Raw genomic sequence first — 19,151 nt, 5'->3', positions numbered from 1 at the left:
TGGAATAGCTGCATGCCATTCTTGTAGCTGGCAATAGAGTGAATCAGGCAGTGTGATTGAAAGACGATGAACTGTAGGTAAATCCAGTCCCTTGGGCACACTTATGTGATTTGCCTCTTGTCTTTTGAGATTTAACTATTACCATCAGTGAGTGTAGATGCATGTGCGTATTCAGGTACAAGAGCCCATGAGCACCAAAGCACTAAGAGTCAGGAAGAGCCTAGTGTCCACCTCTCCAGTATTTCCTCTGAGGCAGAATCTCTCCCTAAACCTGGGGTTTGTGATTTCTAGGACAGGCTGGGAGCCAGCAAACCACAGTAATCCTTTTGTCTCTGCTTCATTCTGGGGATGCGAAGGGTGCATGCTGAGTGTCTGGCTTGCTATGTCATTACGGGGATCCACACTCTGGTCCTTATGATTGCCCGGCAAGCACTCTTAACCACTGAACCATCTCCCCACCCCTCGTCTTTGCCACTTAATCCCTAAATTCATAGGTGGACATCACAGCATTTACATATTACATAGGATCATAACATCGATTTTACTAATGCAGGGTGTTACTCTGGCATCTCTTGAATTATCCAACAAAAGCATTAGCAGTTGTAGTTTGAATCTTGTTCTTAAATGTAAAAGACTACAAATAATACACATGGCTCTATATCGGAACCAAGTGTGTAAATCTTACTTCTGTACTTAACAAAATTTGCCTTAAGAAGCTTGCTCATCCTGTGTGATAGACACACCCATAAGCCCAGTACTTAGGAGATGGAGGCTGGTGAGTGAAGAGCTTGGGCTATGGTCATACCTTTCTCCAATTCCATCCTACTTTCTCAAAGAAGATGTATGCTAATTTTGTAGCATCTATCTCTTGTATAGCATACTTCAAACAGACATAACTAGAAAACTTTGTTGTTCCTTAAAGTGTTTGGGCTGAGTTAATTACCAATCTGTCACAATCCTGAATACTGAGAAGTACAGGGGAGTCAGGGTTCACATGTGGAGATCAGACCCTTTAGGAATCGAGCTCTCCCTCCGCTATGGAGTCCAAGGGTTGGATTAGGTCAGGCTTTCCTGGCAAGCTGGTTTTTTTTTTTGTTTTTTGTTTTGTTTTTTTTAACCTGCTGAGCTATCGTACTGGCCAGGTTCCCTATTAATTTTGAAGAGTTCAGGAGGAGGGGTAGGAGGAAATTGGCTTATGTATGAGGTTCTTATGATAGCAGATAAAGATTATAGGCTGCCCCCAACCCTGCTGCCTCATCTTTCATTTCTTTTAAGTGTTTCAGGAGGTGACTCCCATAGTGAAGTAAAATATCTATCTCCAAAGCCATTATTTCTTTTTTCCATTTTACTCTGATTTTCCTAAAATACATTAAAGAAACAATTTGGGACTTTCAACAGGAGCGACTATGGAAAAATCATCAGCTGTTTTAAGTTTGGAGTTATATTGTAGTTATGAGCCATAAGTATGTCAACTGGGCAAGTTTTTATCTTTTATGTATATATTCACATGTATTGAGATGTGTGTCTGGTACATTCGTTGTGTACACATGTAGGGTAGTGATCAGAGGACAACACTGATAGACTCCTCAGGTATAATCTTGTTAGTTTGATATATCATTTATTATCATTATTATTATCACTATTACTATTTTAGACTGTCTCATTGTATAAGTTATCCCAATCTTCCACTGATCACAAAGGATCTATCCATCCATCTTCACCTCCTTGTTTGTTATAAGAATCGGCCACCAATCTTTGCTAATCTTTCTAGGCATGCACCTTACTGACAGCTTCAGTCCCTAAGCCTTTGCCTTTTAATTTTGTACTTTTAGGTAGCCCACACTGTTTGAGGTTGTTTGGTTTTTCTAAAAAGACTAGAATGATGTTAGAGTTTTCAGTGACCACCAGTAAGGTTTCTTTGTTGTATTTTGTTTGTTTGTGTGTCTGTCTCTGTCTCTCTGTCTGTCTGTCTGTCTGTCTGTCTGTCTGTCTCTGTGTGTGTGTGTGTGTGTGTGTGTGTGTGTGTGTGTGTATTTAACACAACGGACATATCATAGCTCCTTGGACCATAGTTGGTGTCAGTATAAGAAGCAGCCGACATGCACAGAGGTGTGTTTGTACGCAGAAGAATCTGGTTATGGCTAGTCAGTATTTTTAAATCCAGTCCTCCATCCTTATTCCATCCACAGCTCTGGGACAACTGCTCTTCCACTGAGCTCAGTCCCCTCTTTTTTATTACACCTTTTCAATTATCCTCACACAAATAAGAACATTGTGTTCTTAACCAATTTAAAACTAGGACTGCCCCTTTTGAGGCCACATCTATGCAGGGTCAAGTCTGAAATCATTCTCTGGCAGAGGGCAGCCCTTGGGAGATGGGCTTAACATCCACAGGTTTAAGGAAGAGACTTCCATGGTTCTTCATATACTTAAGGACTCAAGCCAAAAGATTATGTCAGCCTATACTATGCCAAAAGGTCCAAAGAGCAAATGAAAGGCATGTTGAAAATCTTCCCCACGAATAACACGTGCAAGAACTTTATTAGGAATGGAGGAAAGAGTCAAAACTTTCATGAAAAATGCTGTTGTAATTATTTTAGATCTAGCAGAAAGGTAGACAGGTAATTCCTCTGAAGCAATGAGGTGACTCTTTGCCTGTCTTGTTGACCGATCCTGCAGGGAGGTTTGCTTAATAGGACAAAATTTCATCTCTTTATTTTAATTTTCATGGAGGTGGATGCTGGGAAGCTGTTCAAAATTAAAAATAAATCTTTCAATAAGGAGACCTCCTATCACGCCAGCCAGAAAGTGTTTCTGCTCAGTAGAGAACTTTACACATGTGCATAGGGCCGCCTCCATGTCCTGCCCCACACTTTGAAGTTCGATGATTCCAAATCATTGGGTGGTTTGTCTTTGCTTAACAAACCCTTTCTTAACAATGGTGACTGTTAATAATGTAGGCCAGATTCCTGGGTGACTCTTGCAGTCTTCAGCTCTATCAAAGCTCCCCTAAGCATATTTACATATGCACAATTATATTCTAATTGCATTTGGTTCCATCATTCCATTAAATTAGATTCCTTAAGGACCTGTATAGGCAATGATGGCTTACTCTATAAGGAATACATGGAATTAATGGATGTTAATGGTTGTTAGCGTTTAGCACCTAGAGGCCCCACAATAGTTCTCTCTACCTTTGCTTTGCTGTGTTTGCATGGTTTTGTTTTCTGTGTTTTCTTTGTGTGTGTGTATTGCTGTTGTGGTTCTCATGAGTAATCATGGTTATTTGTTTTTAAACAAATATTTATTTGTTCGTTATGTTTTATTTGTTTTTAAAGCAAACCAAGTACTTGATAACAAGGAGAAAATATTGGTGTGGACCATGGCCTTTCCTTCCAATCATTAGGAATCAATGGTATTCCTGTATTCAGCTTGACCTGTCTCCCACTGTGAGAGAAAGGGGTGTGTGTGAGGTTTGGATTTAGAGGGGCTTTGATGGAAGGTGGTGTGAATGGGCCATATTCTCACAAGAATGTGTAAAACCATTTGAACCCAGATGTAGCAGCAGCCTTTTCTCCCTCTCCCCCTGCGATCAAAACAAATCAACACAAAAGACAAAGGAAGTCAGGGTATCTGACACTTGGTTTTTGATAAGTTGAGTGATGGATGCCAGCTTTAACCAAAAGGCTTTACTGGAGAGACACTGGTTGTTTCCCAGTAGGTGGGGGTCCTGTGGGAAGGAAGCTGTTGCTGAGGCATGTGCATGCGGTAAAGTGTGGGCTGGTCTGCATTGGATATTACTACTTCTGGAGTACCTGGTTTCACCAAATGCTTAAGGACATGTCGCTACCTCACCCCTCATGCCAGGAGTGGGATGAGGGGGAATCTACCTAAAGTATCATCGCTTTAAAGCTTGAAGACTAGGAAGCTCCTCCCAGACTTCCTGGCCTTCTTGACAGACTGACAGAAGGAGTAAATGGAGGCCTGGCTTCCTGTGGCTTCCATCCTGTAGCAACTCTTCTGCCTTTTGTTTGAGACATGGTTCTGCAAACTGCTGCTGACTTGTTTTCTTGCTTTCCTTCGGTTTACTTTGACTTAAGTGGACCATCTCAGGCAAATGAATACAGGGTGTGTGTATGTGTGTTCCTAGCAGCGGGAGACGCCGTGTAAATGGAAAAAAAAGGTTTTCTGGCTAAGGAATGGAATTGTGATATTTTTCCTTAAAATCCTGTGGGAGCACCCAGCGTTAACATTGCTGACTTCTTTTTACTGTGCACTTCTTAACCTCTTCAGGCTTGGTTTGTCAGCTCTCAGACTAGATCACACTGAAACAGAAGGGTGCTTGTTTGTCTTAAATCTTAAACTGACATCAATGAGAAGTAGTTTTCTCTACTAACCCCTCTGAACTTCATCCCTGGGCAGGGATATCTGTGTTTTAAAAAGTATTTTGTTTATGTATGAGAGAGGGTATGCATGTAGGTTGGCGTGCACATGAGAGCACTTGTGTGGTGTCAGAAAATAGTTTTCAGGAGTCCAGTCTCTCTTTCCACCAGGAGATAGCTCTAAGCACTACTGAATCATCTCCCCAATGTACAGTTTGGATTCACATTTGCCTGTAACTGGGTAGGAAAGAGCTGACCACCCAACTCTTTGGCAGCAATCATGTTACAGTAACAAACATCTGAAGCACTGAGTCCAGAAGCGTTCAAATAGACTGTAGATGTGGTTCTCTAAACCTGCCCAGTTATCTAATGCTGCCTTTTCTATGGGATCCTATGCATTCAGATGTACAGTCAAAGGCCATGACCTTGTAGTTAATAGGTCTGCACATTCAGAATCAGGACCTTCAGAGCTATTCCTAGGTGGGAAGCAATTCTAAAGGGCTTCATTATAACTTTGCTACAGTGGTGTGACTTCATAGTAAAGCTCATCTCCTAAGAGTTCCATAGTCAAGTAACATGACCTATTCCTGTATGACTGTAGTAGTGCACGAAGCAGGCTCCTGTTTCCTTGATTGAACTGCTGTAGGCTGAGAACATAACTTAATCATTGCTGTTCTCAGGAGGTTGTTTGAGCCTTCAGGAGCCTCTCTGAAGACCTTTCCCAGTTGCTTTGCCATCAGACAAACCGGTAGGGCTTGTTAGACTGGCACTGTTCTTGAGGGTTGCACAGTCAAGGAAACTGTAAGAAGAAAGAAAGCCACACCACCAATAAACTGGCACAATGCTTTGTCATAATACCATTGTACTAAAATGTAGTCGTAGTTATTCAATATGTTTGTTGACTTAATTTTTATTTACAGTAAAAACAAATGGGTTAACTTTGTCTAGTAGTCATACATCCAATAAACCTAAAATAATGAGACAAGAAAAGAAAATAATTAAGTACAAGAGGCACACTGTCTGTTATTACTCAACTGGGTAAGCTCCCATTCTCTTTCTCTGCCATCTTTTAATTAGACACATTATGTTATTTGAGTGGGATAATGGAGAACAGTGGGAATTCTCATCCCCACTGGGTATAATTGCTACCTGTCTTCTAGACAGCAGAAGAAAGCTTTGGGGGAAATGGTGGGAGAAGGGAGGAGAATCTTGGGACAATTGGGTGTGGTGGTTTGCCACAAGCATAAAGAAGCCAGGTTTTCTGGGGTCTGAAGCTTAGATGGGTTTTGTGTGATTTAAGGGGTGGAAGTAGGGCTCAAAATAATAAAAAAATAATAATAATAAATACAAGGACCCATATGAAGGTTCTTAGCCTTCCTTTGTCACACTCTGACAAGGTTAAAGAGAATACAGTTGGCAGATAAGGAGTTCATTGCATTACTATGCTCAAGGCAAAATAAGGAACAGGAGGATTTGGCTTCATATGAAAGGTGTTGACAAGCGAGGTCATTGCTCAGTATGAGTCTAGCCAGTGGTTAGGTGTGAGGCTCAAAGGCCTTACTGGAGTTAGCCAGGAAGAGAATTTGAGATCAAAGGACAAGCCAAAACCTTGGTCCCATTGTTTCTAAGAATTATGGTGGAAACAATGCTCAAGTGAAGTGGGCTCGGGACCAAGGCTTTTCTTTAAGTATGCAAAAGGGGAAAAAGAGAGAAAGAAACAAATTGCTGGAATTTATTTGAAAGGCACAAAAGTTAGCTGTTTTTAGCATCCTACCTCCCCTGTCCTCACCCCTTAAGAACAGCTTTTGTATTCCTAAAGGGTTAAATACAATCAAAGGATGAGTAACAGTTTGTGACATTCAGACCTGCAGAATTCAGATTTTGGCACCTATAAATAAAGTTTTATTGGAACAGGAGGCAGTCGTCATTTGTTCACATGTTGTGTAGGAGGGCTTCCGGCTGCAGAAGCATGGCTGTGGCCTAGTGAATGGCCAGCAGTGTAAACATAATTAGCAATCTGGCTTTACATTTTTATTTTCTAAGCTGGTCTCTACTGTGGTGTACTAAATCTAGAAAGGGGAGTAGTCAGAATGGAGGTTAAGATGTTGAAATGGCCGCGCCACTTGTGGGAAATGATGCTTCAGGGGAAGGATGTGGCGGCTTAACACTCTGCCTAATCCCCACGAAGCAGTTTGTATTTGGCAAGACAGACTATTTGTAAGATGTTTTGATTGTGTTAAAAACAAAATTAACCAAAGCAATTATGATCTCAATGCTTTTGCTTTGAGCTTTTGCTTCCTTGGACCACAAATCTTTCCCCATTGATACTCACATTTATGTGTGCCTCTCTCGATGCTGACTGGTGGGCACAGATTCGCCTCAGTTTTTAAAATTATTTACATTTTTTATTTGTGTGTGTGTGTGTGTGTGCGCGCGCATACGCGCGCGCAAGCATGCACGAAATGTATGTGTCACAGTCAAAGGACAACTTTGCAGTCAGTCTTTTCCCCCCACCTTTATATGGTTCCAGGGATTGAAGCCCAGCCATCCATCTTGCTCAGCAAGTACCTTTCCTCTCTGAGCCATTGTGAGGAATCCTGGTTCTCTTCATAGTTTACATCCTTCCCACTTTAGGTCTCAGATAATCACACACTCTGATTGTTCATGTTATCCTCTCACTGCAATGATTTGCTGTCAGCTTTGATCTGCCTTACCCCTACAAAATTTGATAGGAGCAGGGAGCTTGCCCAACAAACTCAGACTGTAAAGAAATCCCACTGAGGTTGCACTGATAGGTGATCTGTGCCTCCTTCCTCGTGGGCGAATAACATTTGGGGGTGCAGAAGAGGTGACTGGCTGAGAGACCCCTGTTTGCTCAGATCATTATAAGCTTCACCAAGCACACAATGGTCTTCAGAGGATCCAGGCTGTGGTTTTCTCATTAACAGCTCTGCTGCAGCCACAGGGTCCGGGCTCAGTTCATAGTCCTTATGAAATGTGAATTTGAAAAAACATAGAGTACAATATTTTCTTTAAAGAAATGATCTCCTAAGTTAAACTTAATACCAAAAAAAAAAAAAAAAAGATTTTCATTTCTGTAGAATGTTGTTGCTTTCACTGTAATTAATAGGCCTGCTCATTAATTCGTTATTATAATGTTAAAATCAAATATATAAGCAGTTCTATAAAATATAGCCTTTTTGTTTGGGGGACCAGGATTCCTGGATTTGTATTCATGGTTGGTATCATAAGGCCTGGTGAGGAGAAAAAAAATGAAAAGCCTTCCAAAGGAATCTACTAAATTATCCAACTTCAAGGTTGACTGAGCAGCTTAGACAAATGGTATGTCTACAGCGCCTAGTGGTAATTATTGTGTACAAGTGAAAGTTCTCATTGTTTAGAGAGGTAAATATTTCATTCTCAGAAAATGGACGTTGGTTTTTATTTATTCACCCAAGCCCAGAGAACACTGTTTTTCTTAACTCCATTTGCTTTGCTCCTACATAAATATACACACATGTTCATCTGTGAGACGGGAAATCCACTCTCTTGCTTGCTCTTGGCAGCCTAATTCTGCGTTCTTTCTCATTGCTCAATGTTGTGCTTGTTACATTGAGCTCCACTGCCAACTTCTATGCTCTGGAGAAGCCATCAAGAGATCCAAAACCTAAATGCCTGCCTTCGGTCAGAATTGAGGCACCTGGGGCTCACGTGAGTTCTTAGATGGGTTTCTGCACTCTCTAGATATCCTTCCAACTTGAAATGAATGACTGTCTCCTCAGAGTAGCCAGTGGAGACTCCTGAGTTCAGTCTGCAATTGAGCATCTGAAAAGATCCAGAGCATCTGTATCAAAGCTCCTATTAACCCCCTGCTGATGTCTCTAACCAGTTTTTAATTTGCCTTAAATACCAAGCAAATCTAAAAGTCATATTGAAGGACTAATCCTACCTTGAGAGATCTGAAGCCTGCAGGGACCAATTGAAATCTTTCTCCATGTCTTTCAAAGGTAGAGTATTTCTATTTGGGATGACATTGTCTGTGGCCTTCAGGTAGATCAGAAAATATTGCCTTAGGTTTGTAGTTTTTCAGAGAAGCAAGCCTTAGCTGTTGAACACTTTCTTTCTTTCTTTCTTTCTTTCTTTCTTTCTTTCTTTCTTTCTTTCTTTCTTTCTTTCTTTCTCTCTCTCTCTCTCTCTCTCTCTCTCTCTCTCTCTCTCTCTCTCTCTCTCTCTCTCTTTCTTTTTGTTTTTTGTTCTTTGTTTTTTGAGACAGGATTTCTCTGTATAGCTCTGGCTGTCCTGGAACTCACTTTGTAGACCAGGCTGGCCTGGAACTCAGAAATCCGCCTGCCTCTGCCTCCTGAGTGCTGGGATTAAAGATGTGCGCCACCACGCCTGGCAAACACTTCCTTTCTTTAATTACCTTTTCCGTGGTGTCCACCTGGCTTCAGCATCCTCAATGTGTGAACCTCCTTTGGCTTGTGCCAAAAGTACAAAGATAGTTATCAGCTGTACAGTAGTGTGTGTGTGTGTGTGTGTGTGTGTGTGTAGTTGGGAGTAGTCCCATTTCTTTGAAAATGGTGAATTGTTCCATCTTCATTTCTACCAAGGCCATTACAATATGAGGGTCACTGTTAAAGCTGTGAGAATTCAGAATGGTTATTTTTAGATAGAGAACAAGCAAACAACCCCTTACACAATTTCTTTCTATCTGATGAATTAATTGCTAAGCCTTTAGAGCAGCACCATAGATATACAAATTGCTTGGGCAGTCTGAAATATACTTTCAGAAAAAAAAACCTTTCTGGATGCAAAGCCGCAGGACTGATATTTTTAAGACGTTCTCATAGGATCCTTTGGGCTGTAGCATATGCACGCAGCTTTTAAGGGGTTTTCTGTTGAGAGCTAAATAAGGATCTGCCACCAGCAGGCTTCCTGTCTATAGGACACGTGGGTCAGATCCATCCATTAGAACACACATTGCAAAGGGGCAGCTCACAGTGGCTCCCTGGAGAGTTTGTGTTTGTCTAGATTATACAGTGCAAGCAGTAAATCTGCTGCCTTTAGAATCAACTCTTTGGGTGGGGGAGGGTGATTAAGTGGATATTTTGGGCATAATAAGTTAAGGTGGATAGAAACATGGCTCTGATCATGTTTCCTTACCAACACTAAGGGCATAGAAATAAGCCAGTCTTTCAGATATGCTTGTAGAAGAAAGGTTACTTACGAATTCTCTGCCTTCACTAAAGTAGCCAAGGAGTCTTTTTTTTTTTTTTCCTCTGAAAATTACTGGTGATCCCAAGAGTTGTTGATATAGGGCAGAGTCCTTGACTGTGTTGAAGCCCAATCAACCTGCCCTGATCCTATAGGGTTCTTATGAGATGGAGGTTTGAGGGAGCTTTGAAGGAAGCATTCTTCTTCCAGTGCTGAATCTTGGGGGCCGTATCAGTTTCTTTCTTCCCACTGAAAATGGAGGCAGAGCCATCACTGTAGAAGGTGTGGATCCTTGTTGCTTCATTTTTTTTTTCCACCAAAAACTAGAAGAGTAACACAGAACCCTGAACAATGGGAGTTAGAAGCGTGTCCTCAGGGAAGCAGAAAGAAAGGTGTTTATAGCTTTCATTTGGAACTTACTCCACTGCAGAGAAGCCAGCTGACTGCAGTGAGAGCCCGAGACAATGCCTTGGAAATCTTAGAATTTTAAAGCATGTTATTCAGAGGAGAAGCCCTTGAAATAAATAAAAGTGCTAATTTTTCGAAGTATATTTGCACTGTGTGTTTTTCTCTTCCTCCTCCATTTTAGAGCGCACACAAAATAACTTGCACAGCACACTGGCGCCGTACTTTATGTGTTTCTTAGTGGCCATGCTGGGCATGTATTTTTAGGTGAGATGTTGTTCTAATGAGGTTCTTCCAACACTTAGGGATTCACTCCTGGGTGGAGCTGGATCCAGCAAATTTCACACTTCAGCAAATTGTGTTTAAAGAGAGGCCCTTGAGAGATGCTCTGAACCCCTCTATTAAAAAAAAATCCCCAAACAGTTAGGGCTTTCCTAATGCATGCATTCTTTGTTATATTTTATGACTACAAAAGTCATCTTGAATTCTTAAGCACCGATCTAGTTGAAGACATCTATTGGCCTTAATAACATTTTAAATTTTAATGGCTCAGTTGTTTCCGCTCTGAGCTTATACTGCATGTAGGAGTTTAAACTATCTGGCACACACAATTCCGTGTCTGGCTGATACCCTAAAAATTAAAAAAAAAAAAAAAATCTGTGGTTGCCAATTCTCAAACTTAAAATCCTCCTCATAAATGACTCTTCTTTTTTTTTTTTTTTTTTTTTTAAATTTTTTTTTTTTAAAGTTGTTAAGACCAATTTCTTTTTTTTTTTTTTTTTAAGATTTATTTATTTATTTATTTATTTATTTATTATATGTAAGTTACACTGTAGCTGTCTTCAGACATTCCAGAAGAGGGAGTCAGATCTCGTTATGGATGGTTGTGAGCCACCATGTGGTTGCTGGGATTTGAACTCTGGACCTTTGGAAGAGCAGTCGGGTGCTCTTACCCACTGAGCCATCTCACCAGCCCTAAATGACTCTTCTGTTTCTAATCTCTAACATCGCTTTTAGAGAATTAATTGTCCAAGAGGTAAAGTTTAAGAGATGAGGATTGCCGAAAGATAATTTTATGGCCATGTTTGTTTGTTTGTTGAGAGCATAGCATATGGTGGTGACCATTCTGAGGAACCATTTTCAAAAGGAGCTGTGTATAATCTAATCCAAAAGCCCCTGTCTCTTTGTCCACTCACTGTGGCTTCACTGTGTCCTGTCTATCGCAGCAAAAGAGACAGTTGCATGGAAAGTGGAAGCTGCCTGCCCCATAAGTATCTCCTCAGCCCTTGGGCTTAGAACTCCCCTATACTTCCATACTGTGGAATCAAAGAGGGATCGAGATTCAACATCACAAACACGGTGTTCATCTGTTGCTCTGTCTGCCTCTCCTTTCTGCTTATGACATTCCACGTAATTGTCCAGAGTCATCATTTTTTTTTTTTTTGTCAGCCCCACAGTTCTGTAAGCCAAGTGACATTTGGGCTTGGAAAGCTTCCACATAGCCGGGAATACATCAATTTGTCAGAGAAAGATTCACCCACATCTTTCTTAAGACAGTAAGGCCCTGTCAATAATATTCCCTATCCTATAATTTTGTGATATACTTTAATTCTTTTCCAAAAAGTGCTATCTGAATTTTTCTCTCTTCTGACTGTGTTTCAAAGGCAATGAGATTCATTAAAGAAGAAAAAAAGAGTTTTAAAAGTTTAGGTAAAGGGACTCAAACTCTCAATTTATAGTAACCCTGACTTTTGTGAGTAGCTTGTGTGATCTCTTAAAATGACCATTAGAAAATAGGTGTGCTATTTCAGATACATACATCATATATACGTGATGGGGAATCGGGTGGCTTAGAAGGTGACTAATAGGTCTTTGGACCTTTGGGTCACCTCTTTGAATGTAGATGTCATCCTAAGTGTTCCAGAGCCTGACCACTTGGCAGCCATGAGTGACTATGTTAATGGGTTTGATTTCAGTCCAGGTCTTTGCCGACAGGTGCTCATATCATAACTGACACTAATTGACTTCCTAGTGTTTCAACTTGGATGATAGTGGGCCATCTCTGAGACAGTTATAAGGAAGGAGAGCTTCGTGATATATTCAGTCTCCCTTGAAAGTCAAGAAACTGAATGTCCTGAGTGGGCCCCCTGGTGCCATGTCTCTGCCTGGCCCCTTTAGCCCAAGAGGCAGGACAAAGTAATCTAATTTTGAAAATTTTTCTAATAACTCAGGATGGCTAATGACTCTTGTCATTGAGCCTTTCTTTTCAATTGTCCTGTACAAATGTATACCATTTATGAAAATTGGTACTTTTGTTTAAAGTTTTTAACCAGATCATGTATTCATAAAAATAGCTACAAATGATGCTTATTGACAAAGAATATAAAGTTGTATTCATGCCCTTGCAAAATTAAGGCCAGTATGAGAAAAGTAACAGGGCACCCTTTATCCGAAAATTTCAAAGTCTGATCTGGGTGCAGTGGTGTATCTCACTGCAATCTCAGCACCGAGGAGGTGGTAGCAGGAAAGTGAGGGTTCAAGGTCATCACCTGTTACATAGCAAGTTGAAGGCCAGCCTGGGCTACATGTGAACTTGTCTCAAACAAAACCTAAAAAGAATATCAAGGAATAAAATTAAAGGAGACTCAAGCGTCTAAGGTTCTCTTGAACCTCTCCAAGTGCTTGCATCCAGATTAAGACATCAGCGGGTAGTCTGACTGGGGCAGCGGCCTGAGACGATTTGTATTGATAAGACTGTTTTCTGGAGCTTTTCTGAGTTTATCTATTAGCTGACCCCTTTTCCTCCTTCTTTCCCTTCCTCCTTCCACTGCTTCTTCTTTTACTTCACAGATGATTCCAGTATCCCTATAGCACTTGGCAAAGTCACAACTGTCCTGAATTAATCACCACACCTTAAACAATTCTCAATAACAATAGTCACAGATCTATTTGTTAAAACCAACAGGCTCCTTTAGCAAATGTTAAACGCCTTAACCTCTACAGAACAGCGTTTATAGACGTAAGACAGTAGAAGTAGCTAATAGAGAGGAAGGAGCAGGACTCTCCTTTGGTCAGTTTCTGGAGAAGGCTTTCCAAGTCTCCCCATGTGTAAATGTGGAAATTTGAATGTGGGAAGCAGGAGGCCAGAGCCAAACTCTACTGGGTGCATCTATCTCTCATGCTGGCATTTAGAAGCTTGGTGATTAAAACATGTTTAATTGAGGACCGTTCTAGATGCTCTGGCCGTCAGAAAGCTAAATGTTGTAGCATTGTCAGGACGATTAGCAGCTGTCTGGGAAACAAAGCAGCCCATGGCTCAGCCCGTTCATTTTGCAGCCTTGGGAGGCACAGAGCTCTCCAGCAGGGCTGACAGTGAAGGAGTAAAGCCCTGGTGGGTAGCAGTTAATCCTTCCCTCTCTTGGCCGCTCTGTCCAAGAGGCTTCCCTTACATATTCCAAATAAATTCTGGAGGGCCCTGTGGGTCATGGAGGAGCTGGCTTTGACAAAGGGTTCTCTATCCAAGTCACACAGACAGACTAGCTGAGATACTCAATAAATAATAACTCTTCAATTTAGGTGAGCTTGACATCATCACTCTTCTCACTAGAAGCATCTAAGGTGGAAAAAAAAATTACGCTTTTTTTGCAGTTACCAGATTTAACTACCTACGTCCTTATCTTAATACAGTTGTCTTGCTCAGGCAAATTCTTATAAAAAGACCACCGAGAAGGAAGGCTTGTTTTCCTGTTGCCTCAAACTGCCATTCTGACTTAGCAGGAAGTACATTCGTGGAGTCCTGTGGTGTTTCTGTTGGCAAGTGTTGGGCTACACTTGTCAGAATGCGCCAACGAACCTCTTGAGAAACACGCAGTGAAACAAACAGCTGAGAAGATACTCAGTGCAGGGGCACCAGAGCCAGGAAAGGAGCACGTGACTGCTTATGGAGTCCCGGGTGTGATGCTGGGACCGGCCCTGTGGTGGCACATGAAGTAGTGTCTGTTAGAAGGGAAAATGATAATGCAACCGTTGTCTGCGCCAAGCGCAGGGATCCCGGTGCTTCGATTGCATTGTTGTTTTTGAAGTCACTGTGGCTCTATTCTACAGAAGTTTCCCCCTTTCTAGACTTGTTTCGGTTTTTTCTGAGCAGGAAGGCTTATCAGGGATTTTGGATCAGTCTTTCTAATGATAAGTGCAATAATTCACTACCTGTACACTCCAATAACCCTAATATTTGTTTTATGATCTTGTCATGAAAAATGTTTACATAACACAGAAAAGTGGGCAATATATTCTTAATTTGTCACCATTGGCCTCATCTCATAGCAGACACCTGTTTGATGGTCACATCATGAAGCACAGTACCACAGAATACTGTGAATCTTCCAAAAGCTTCTCGTGAGCCTCTTACCCCTCCTCCAACTCCAAATACTATTAGTTGTGTGTTATCTTTATCTCCACTCTTCAAGTTAGTTAGCTCAATGTGAGGGGATTCAAAACTAGATGGTGTGTGATATGTGTGCTAGCAGAGGCCATGTGTACTGACTTGGGAAATTCGGGAAACCACCACAACTCCATGTTAGTTGCTGCTATTTCTGTGGAAAGGAAAGTTAGCTTAAGTATACAATTTCTCACTCAAGGGTATGGTAGGTAGCACATGTCTTTAATCCCAGAACTGTGGCGGCAGAGGCTGGTGGATCTCTGAATTTGAGGCCAGATTGGTCTACAGAGTGAGTCTCAGAATAACCAGGGCTACCTTCAAGACCAGAAACCCACCTATGTTAGCTTGGCCTTAGTAATAAAATTTCTATAATATTCCCAAATTGGCACCACTGTTGGGGAGCAAATGTTCCCATGAGCCCATGGGGGTACCATTTCCTATTCAAATCCTAACAGAAAGAAAGGAGATGCACAGCTTTCTGTAGACCAGTGGGTGAGGATGTGGGTGCTAGCATATGGCTATGAAATTCACCAGTTACGGAATTATCTTAAGGAAGCTCCACTACTTTGTCCTATATTCTCCTCAAGGTGGGATAATAATAGTGCCAGTTTCAGGAAGTTGGTGGGAATTAATTTGTACAAGAGATTTTGAATAAAGCTTGGTATATCACTGCTGCCTAACGTGGGTTCATTGCGTGTGTGTCACTATTGACATGTGGCGTGGAGAAAGAATCCTTTGAGTCAGGGGAACTTCCATTTTTAACTCTTACAGCTTTGATTAAATTATTTAATTTCTTTATGCTGGAGTTCCTGGATTTGAAACGTGAGTGATAATTATAGCTACTGCAAAGAGTAGTTAAGGGTAGAAAAAAGTGGTGTGTGTGTGTGTGTGTGTGTGTGTGTGTGTGTGTGTGTGTGTGTCCTGTAGTGAGGGTGGACAGCTCCTTTCTCACTCATTTCTGTGACCAGCTCTTACCCACATGGACTCACATCTTCAACTGTGTGCAGCTAATTATGCAATGGAGACTAAATCACTGCTATTTCTAAAAAGAAAAGCTCGCCCAACCCTACTGTCTTTTCCATTTCATATGGATACAGGCTCAGCCAAATCCCTTGGCCCAGTATTGTCATTTTGCTGAGCCTACTTTGCTGAGCCTACTGTTGGAAGAAGACTCGCATGTCCCTGCAGAGCCTTTACTTCTGCCTCTGGCCCCACTCACCTCAGGGTAACATGCTCCAGTTCTTCACAAATGAGCGCGGATCTGCCTGCCCATCATCCATAGCCAGGAACTGGAAGGAACCTGGACACCAGTCTGGCAGCTTCAGACCACAGATCAATCTTCCATTGGCCACAATACACTACACTTCATTTGAGTTCATTGTTATGAAAATGTCTTTTTTTTTTTTTTCCTAAATGGCCCACTTCGCTCCAATGGGCACCTGCTGTAACCCTCAGCATCCACAAGTAGGTTATTACAATAAAACATAATTTCTTGCTGAAGTCACATTCAGTTGGTGGTAATGTGGGGAGAGCTGGCGTGAGGCCTCCAGGACAGGCCAAGGTTGGCATCAACCTCCAGCTGGCAGATTACAGATGAGAGAGAATGAGGAGTCACAAGGGGGATATTCATGAGTGAGTCTAGAAAATAAGTAATTACTTCAACCAAATTCCATAGTCCCAGGCTCAGTCATATGATCGTCCTTGGATACAAAGGAGTCTAGGAATGTGGTTTTGGCTGGGTAGCTCCATCTTTGAAACAGCTATTTGGATTAAGGGAACTCACATCTCTGGACAGTAAGTAAATGGAGGGGGTCTCGCCACCTCCCACCACAACACTAAAGCCCTTTACATGAAAGTTAGGAACATTACATCCTATGGTTCCAAGTTTTATTGATGGCTTTCTGTAAAGAGTTGAAAGTAATTTGCTGTCCACCTCTTGGCAGTGGGGGTTGGTGCCAAGACAACTGTATCAAGTTTGGATTCCACATTTAGCCAAAAATAGAGACGGGGTGACAGCCCATGTAAAGCCTGAGCACATAAACTGTTCGATTGAAGCCTTATTAGTGTTCCAAAATCAGATTTCTCAAAATCCTTGGGTGCATGGCTCAGTTGTACCCTTCAGTAAACATGCGCACGCACGGCTTGTGGCATAGCATTTGTTGAAAATACATGCTGCACCTCCCTCCGAAAACACGCTGTCTGAGAAAGATGCAAGCGTCCCGTGTTTCAGTGTTTCAGAGTTTAAAATTAATCCATATGGATCCATCCGTATTTAAATGTAAATAAATGTCATTTAACTCAGACTCTTCTGAGGATTTTGGCTGAAAATCAAGCTGTGTGTTTTTTGTAAATGTGAAAAACAACAGATGATATAAACTTTTGCTTTTCTGTACCTTTTGCTTAGTTGTCATTTTTACCCCCAATTTGGGATGGTTGGGTGGGTTGCTCTTCCTTCCTTCCTTCCTTCCTTCCTTCCTTCCTTCCTTCCTTCCTTCCTTTCTTCCTTTTTTTTAAAATTTATTTATTTATTATATGTAAGTACACTGTTGCTGTCTTCAGACACCCCAGAAGAGGGTGTCAGATCTCATTACAGATGGTTGTGAACCACCAGGTGGTTGCTGGGATTTGAACTCAGGACCTCTGAAAGAGCAGTCAGTGCTCTTAACCACTGAGTCCACCCCCCCCTCTTTCTTTCTTTTCTTTCTTTCTTTCTTTCTTTCTTTCTTTCTTTCTTTCTTTCTTTCTTTCTTTCTTTCTTTCTTTCTTCCTTCCTTCCTTCCTTCCTTCCTTCCTTCCTTCCTTCCTTTCTTTCTTTCTTTCATTCATTCATTTTGTGTTTGAGGCAAGGTCTCACATTGTACCTCAGTCTGATCTTAAACTGCCAAGCTCAGCATGGCTCTGACATCAGGGCAACCTTCTTGCCTCTGCCCCCTGGATCACAGATGTGCACCACCAAGCCCAGATACTTTGTTTCATGTGCTCATGAGGTGTAGTAATTTAACAGCTTAAGTGAGAGCTGTAGAGAATAGGGTAAGGTTCTTATACAGGCATCCTGGGGCAGTTGAGTTTTTAAAGGAATTTACTGGGGGCGAAATAGCCCAGGTAGTCTAACTTAATGGATGTGCTGCAAACATTGTGTGTGTGTGTGTGTGTGTGTGTGTGTGTGTGTGTGTGTGTGTGTGTGTGTGTGTGTATGAGAAGCTTTTGGTCTTGTTAACTACTCTAAGAATAGTAGCGTTTAAAAAAAAAAAAAAAACTGAGTGTATAGCCTTTTTGGTTATAGAAACTGCTCCGTGGTTAGTTCCTTGTGCCATAGATACTGCTGAGCCCATGAGAAATTCTTCTCTACCCTTGAATGTGGAAGAAAGCAATTAATGTTAGCACCAGAGTTCTTAGCCTCTCTGAGATGTAAAACCTCTAATCACAAGGATATCATTAGTGCTCCAAAGCATTTCATTTTGATGCTTGACAGCATTTTAAAATGCATAAACCTTTGATATGAGGCAAATCAGAGCTGTGGTGTTGAATTGAGAAAGAAAAGACTGAACAAAAACCACCTTAAGCTGCGAGTAATTAAATTTAAATGTGCCGTTTGAATAAAGCAGAGGTATTTATAAACTGTGCGTTTTTAGTTTTTCTATCAGGAAGAGACCCCTTGAGTACACATCATCTATTTAAATTCAGATTCCAGGGTAGGAGGAAGTTAGCCTTGCTGTGTGGCTATCATCATCTTCAGGTCATACAATGGTCAGTGTACCATTGACATCCACCCATTCAGGGTTCTAAACTTTGAAGGGCTGTTTTTGCTCTTCCTTACCCATAGGGAGGAGCTGGTTTATTTCCTGCCTTATTCGCCACTGCCCCAAACCCTAATTGAGCCAGGAATGTACAGCAGTTGGGTTATTTGAGCTGTTTCCTTTCCCCCTTTAAATCCACACCCCAACAGTTTTCATTCATAGCCCACGATTCTCACTGGATACAAGAAAGCAGTGGACTACAGCCCAGGAGTTGAGTAGTACATCTTTCCCTGGGTCTTTTCTCCTTGTCTCCTTTTCTCTTCCTCATCTCATCTGGGTATCTCAAGCACCAAACTGAGGCAGTAAAATGACTTGTAGGTGTTTAATGGCAAGTCATTGAGGAAGTGAATAAAAGAAAATTGCAGTATTCACATCAGTAGGGAGCAAGGAGAACTGCTGAGCTTTGAACCAAAGAAAGTTAAATTTACCACATTCTTAAAGGGAGCCACCTCTGTTTGACATCAAAGCGTCCCCTGTAATTCTTTCTCCCGGTGAAATGTGCCACCGTTAGTCACGATGGAGCCCTCTAATCTATGCGGTTTCTGTTTATCCAAAACACACACGGAGATAAAACCGCATGTGCCTTCTGAATGCTTTTGTGGTCTTTTCACAAACCAGATACAACCTTAGGTACAGAGCGAATGGAGAGTCTAAATTCTCATTTTCTCAGGGATATGTTGAATTTGGAATGTCAGATAATGGGGGTTGGCGGTAGTTGGAGATGTGTGAAATTTATCTTGGTTTTCTATTAGAAAGCTCAGTTCATTCAACTTCCAAACCTGGGTGAATCTTCCCCTTTTGTCTTCTCTAGCTTTTGCTTTATTTTACAAATAACTTTACTTGTTTCCGCTGGTGTGTGGAAAGGCAGTCTGTTCCGATTGTTAAATCTTGGTGTTCCAAGTCTGACTGCAGAGG

At 41.5% G+C, this 19,151-nt stretch overlaps 1 protein-coding gene across 3 annotated transcripts in view; it reads left to right on the top strand.

Annotated features, from left to right (window-relative positions):
• The window catches only part of Epha4 (Eph receptor A4), a 147,926-nt gene that overhangs the window by 88,704 nt on the left and 40,071 nt on the right, over window positions 1–19,151 (top strand). The window lies entirely within an intron of this gene.

Source organism: Mus musculus, chromosome 1 (assembly GCF_000001635.26).
Source record: "Mus musculus strain C57BL/6J chromosome 1, GRCm38.p6 C57BL/6J".
In the NCBI taxonomy this organism is placed as follows: domain Eukaryota; kingdom Metazoa; phylum Chordata; class Mammalia; order Rodentia; family Muridae; genus Mus; species Mus musculus.
This window is presented reverse-complemented; position numbering and strand designations above follow the sequence as displayed.